This window comes from Scomber scombrus, chromosome 17, assembly GCF_963691925.1.
Source record: "Scomber scombrus chromosome 17, fScoSco1.1, whole genome shotgun sequence".
NCBI classification, from domain to species: Eukaryota; Metazoa; Chordata; class Actinopteri; order Scombriformes; family Scombridae; genus Scomber; species Scomber scombrus.
This window is the reverse complement of record NC_084986.1, coordinates 4263930-4269929: the sequence shown is the minus strand read 5'-3', so window position 1 is coordinate 4269929 and position 6000 is coordinate 4263930.

Sequence of the window (6000 nt, the reverse complement as noted above, 5' to 3'; positions counted from 1 at the left end):
CCTAATTTAATACTTCAAAGAGTGGAACAGAGTGACTAAAAGTGTTTGCTTCTCTTACGATAAGCTAGGCAGTATCAGGAGGAAGTTGACTTAGTTTGTGTCCATTAAGAAAGAGGATGCAAATTTCACAATGTATAACTTAACTTTTACTTGAGGTAAAATCTAAATGTAGTAAACACCCAAAGTCTAATTTGTTTGCTCATCACAAATATTAGGAATCATTTATTAAGCTTGGTGATTTAAGCTTTGTCCACATACTGGCGGGCCACCACCGATGCAACCATTGGTGAGGCGTCCCAAGACAATTTTTCTTTGTTTAAGGGGGTCACAAGCAGAAAAATCTGAAAAACTGTGCTCGATCCTCTGATTGTCAAAGGTTTTATGATCAAATTATCGAAAAGCAGCATAAATTACTGTAAATGTAACTTTCTTCTTTCCAAGTGTATAAATACATAGAGATCCTTCCTCTCTCTCCTCTTTACCCCAACCGGTCGAAGCAGATGGCCGCCCACTTTGAACCTGGTTCTGCCTGAGGTTTCTTCACATTAAAATGGAGTTTTTTCTTGCCACTGTCGCCAAGTGCTTGCTCATGTGGGAATGTTGGCTCTCTTTAAAATTAAACTTGAAGAGTGCGGTTTAGACCTGCTCTATGTGTAAAGTGCCTTTAGATTACTTTGTTGTGATTTGGCACTATACAAATAAAGATTGATTGATTGAGATGGATAAAGATAAATTCAAATATTGGTGCCTGCTTACCTTCAAAGCAGTTCGTCCAACATTGAATTGATCAAACGATGTCCAATTGTTTTGATTTAGGAAGGCGTTCAGGTTAGTTAGGACACAAAAATTCTCAGAAAACAGAAATTGGGAGCATGAGTAATGGATAAGCCTTGTCAAACCCTTTATGTCAAACCCTTTATTTTAAATTCTAGTTCAGCTCCTAAAGATATCAATTCAAATATATTAAAAGTTTGGTGAAATGGGTTCAAAATGAATCAGAAGAGACCTAGAATATTCCCATTTGATAAAATGGTGCGTAAAAAAATTAAAAACATCATAAAGTACTGGATACATAGGTAGATATTCAATGGATTTTCTCATAAAAAACGTAACTTATGAGGACGTTTGAAGGTAAAATAAAGACCAGATGTGGTTAATTCTCATAAACAAAGGCATATCTCTGCGGCGAGGTGCGACACGTTTCTTCGGATTCGCCGCCTCGCTGAGCTTCTCCGTTTGCTTAAGAAAGCAATCAGCACGTTATGAATAATAATGACCTTTTTCTGACCAAGAATAATGGGAAGGCTGCATGCCGAGCTGCTCGAGGTCAGAGCTTAGCGAGTGAGGCTGTGTTTGGACAAGCAGCGTTTACCACACATACACACACACATGCATACATATGAGGGATGTCCTCACAGCTTCGCATGCACTCGTTCTGTACAAACCGTGTAAGAAATAAAATCAAACGGCCTTTTAACACCTCATACATCAGCCTGACAAATATATTTGTATTTGCATCTCAGTATTGTCAAATATGGAGCAAATATTCCAAAACTGGTTTGTGTTTCCATGAGTAAAATAAATATTCTTAATGTGACATGATTACATATATTACCTACGTATTACACATAGAGTATATTACATATAAGAAACGTATGTTTTCGACTTTAATCTCTACTTGCGACACACACCATGTTATGCTACAATAACCAGAATTTATTTTTTATTTGTCTTTATCAATCTGATTAATTTAAGAATCAACGTAATCACATATTTTTGCACCAACATTTTTACTTGAGCTGTGTTGGTCCACCATTTTGGTTCATATTGAAATAATATATTAGACAGATTGCGATGAAATTTTGCTGAACCCATATGAGGTTGATGATTCTCTGACTTTTATTGATTTGTTTATTGTGTATTTAACAGGGACAATGTGCAAAACATATTGCAAAACATATTGTTCCAGACATACTGTGGCTAAAACCATCTGCTGTCTGGGCAGAGGTCTCCAATGATGTACAAGTTACAAGAGTAAAAGATAAAGATTAGTGACACCTGTACAGTAGGTCAAACGTTTCACTTGTTAATGGACTGTACTTATATAGCGCCTTTCTAGTCTTTTCGACCACTCAAAGCGCTTTACACTACAACTCATTCACCACATTCACACACATTCATACACTGATGGCAGGCAGCTACCACGCAGGGTGCCAACCTGCACATCAGGAGGAATCTAACCATTCACTCGCATTCATACACCGTTGGCACAGCAACGGGAGCAACTAGGGGTTAAGTGTCTTGCCCAAGGACACATTGACATGTAGACTGGAGGAGCCGGGAATCGAACCGCCAATCTTCCAATTGGAGGACGACCGCTCTACCTCCTGAGCCACAGCCACAGCCTCCACTGAAGTTCATAACAAAACACCTCTTAAACTAAGGAACAAATTCCCTGTTCTGCCTTAGCTGAATATAAATGCTAACGTGCCAAAAGCAATGATAAAATATTTTAAATATAAACAATGTAAAATTATTTCATGGTAAAGTACTCTCAACGAGGTGATAAAACAAAAATCACTGGTGCTTAGTGTGTGGTCATCCTCCATTTTTATGTCACTTCCATCTTAGTGTACATTCACCAGATTACTCATGGTGAACATGCTCACATTAGCCTGCTAACAAGCTTACCTGCTAAATGTCGCACACCAATGTTAACGAGCTAAGAGGCTAAACGTTACTTGCCAGTTGAAGGCATGTTAATATTCCCTTCAGCTGAAAACTGAGCTTAAAGGCAGCTGAGGGTGACAACATGTTGGCACTTTTGTGATAGTGGTGAGGGTGTTGTAGTCAAACTGAGCTACAAGCAACTTTAACCTTTCAAGACATGCTGACACTGCACAACCGGTAACATTGAGGCGTTATTTATCTTGATGTCATGTTGGAGGAGTGTTGGTTTGCAAAAACAAGCAGCTCTTTATCTACCAGCTGACTGTGGCTGTTTCTCCTGGTAGCATTACTGATTTTTAACATTTAAAACTGATCTGTTGACCTGAGAGGGCTGAATGTGTCCATAATCAAATCAGCATATACTTATGGGGTATTTTCACAAAAGAGTGTCTCAACAAACTTTACAAAAAATGATTGATAGATTCAATCATGCTTTTTCTAGTTGTCTGTTATTTATACTGTTATCTTGTCACATGTTAAACATGGTACATGTACGAATGTGTTTGAGAACATTTTGAGTAAAGAATTAGAAAAAGTTGTGAAATCCAACTATCTGAAGCTGTCCAATCAGAAAGGAGTGAGCTCATCTGGAGGCGGGACTTAAAGAGACAGGAGCTAAAACGGCCTGTTTCAGACAGAGACTGAACTGAGGGGCTGCATAAAAGACCAGTATAAGATAAATAAGGAGTTGTTTAACTGTAAATGATGCAAAGATATTCAAATAGAGCCCCAGAATATAAATATAGACCTGGAAATGTGCAGAATATGTTCCCTTTAAGACAGAAATTACTACCAGACATATCATGTCTGTCTAAACCAACTTTTATTTAACTGTAGCACCAAAACAAAGGCCTGCTAACCTTAGTGACAAATGCACCGTGTAGCTAAAGTATATCATAACTTTAATGGTGCACAGCTGATGCCTATTGAGATGATTTGTTTCAGCTGGTTTTAATCACCTGCAGATTCCTGGCTGATGTGTCCACTCACAATTGTGACAGCAACACTGAGGAAAGCCTAGAGCTGATGTATGTCTGCTTGTGCTACTGTGCACCATTAAAGTTATGATATACAGTGATTTGTGAGTACTGACATCTCCATTTGTTTACTTTGATTTTTTTGGACTGGCACCTGATATTCTGAAAAGAGCACATCAGTTTTTTCATTTAGTGGGCTACACAGTGACCATGGAAAACCGCTAAAAGTCAAGCTTAGACTAAAAAGTTTAGCCCAGTTTAATGATATAGAGCTAAGCTCAACAAGCTGAGTCTGAAATGTCCTAAAATAGCCACTGAAAAGATATTAAAACCTTTTGGATTTAGGCAATAACACAATCTTATCTCTGGTGTCACCCGCAGGACAAAAAGACAACAAGCTGATGTGAGTAATGCAAAAATATTTCAAAGACTTCGTATATGATTTATGAGGTGATTGTGTTTGTAAGACCCTGCATATACACTATAGTAAATGCCTTTTTTTCAGAAATATGAACAAAATGTATTAGTCTACAATGAAAACTCTACAATGAAAGATACCTTTGCATTAAATTGCTTTTCTTTGGCACTTCAGTTTTCAAACATTAACAGTGAGCTGGGAGGACATTTTGTGATTTGAGGTGTAACTTAACCTACATTTTTTTCACCCCAGGTCTTCAACACAAAGGCTGTGTCTTTAAATTTTATGTTAATTTGACCAAATTCTGAGTCTGTGTTGCTCTGTTTGTCTCCTCACCTCCCTCCTGCTGCTGTCAGAGCATGTGTACACTGAGTAAACCTCCACATGCTGACGACCATCTTCCGCATATTTGCACTCAGGGCCCTCGATTGATTTCCGGAACAAACTTTGAGAAAAACACTGCTGACAGGGTGAAAACCAGCAGACGTGTCTCGGCTTAAAGGGAGGGAACTGTTTTTTATTTGGTTTATTTAAAGGATGTGTGTCTGAGACGGAGATGTGTGCTGCTGGAGGTCGAGGTGAGGTCATGTGGTGATGGACATTTAGACGGACAGCAATCAGAAACAGCAAGATGAGGGAAAACTCAATGAACACCAATGTCACCTGCCTAAATAAATGTCACACATGTGCCTTTAGCTGCTAGAAAACTGGTTAGTCACTCCCAGCTTTTTTAGTGTGACATTAATTAATTGGTGTGCTACAAAAGTGTTATTTTCAAAGTATTATTATTTACAATTCTGCACATTTTATAACACTCGAGCATCGAACATTTCTCATTGGTAGCTGATTCCTCTTTGTAAAGTCGAAAACACATTATGCTGTCCACATTGGATTATGGAGATATGCTGTATGCTCATGCTGATGCCACCACTGTTAAACCGCTGGATGCTATCTACCACAGTGCCATTTGATTCATTACAGCAGGCAGCTATCGTGTCACAACCCTTTACAAATGACTCATTTTACTATGATTTTAACATTACCTGCCCTGCTCATTCTAATCCTTTCCGAAGCGTGTATAAGCATAATTTTCCACCCACCACAGTAATCATTACAGCTGCAATGACCAACTGTTTTTCAGATAACTCTCTGCTCCTCCTGTCATTTAAATCCTATCTGGAGTGATGTCCGTGTATTTTAACCCTCTGGAACCGAGCATACTGTTGCTACACTAGACCATGTTCCACGAAACATTTTTAGAACTGTTCATGATATAGGCAAGCTTTTGCTTCTGTCTGAACTATGAGATTTTCAGCTTTCCAAATCACCTTGAACAGTGCCTTTATGACCATCAGGGCTGATTTACCATTATGTATCACGTGATATGGGAACAGAAGCTTTCTGGCTTCACTTGAGTCTTTGTGTGTACTCACTGCACAACAAGGATTAGGTTATCTATGTTCTAATGATATATAACACTTTGATTTACTATTAGAGATGATACTGACCGAAAAGTAAAGACAGCACTAGTTTAGATATTGTCTAATTATCTTCTAAAAAATGTCCAGAACAATATGCAAATACATGGCTGTAACCCATGAGGGTGGATTTACACCAAACTTCACATGGAGCTCCAAAACACCATGGCTGCCGGTCCACTACTTTGGTCCAGATTGAAATATCCCAACAACTGCTCTGTAGATTGCCATGAAATTTTGTAGAAACATTCAGAATTTCTGGAGGATTAATTTTACTGATTTTGGTGATTCTCTGACTTTTTTTCTTGCAGCACCAGCAGATTGACATTTTTGGTCCTTGTTGAAATGTCTCAACAATTCAAGGATTGATTGCCATGAAATCTGGCTCACGCATTCA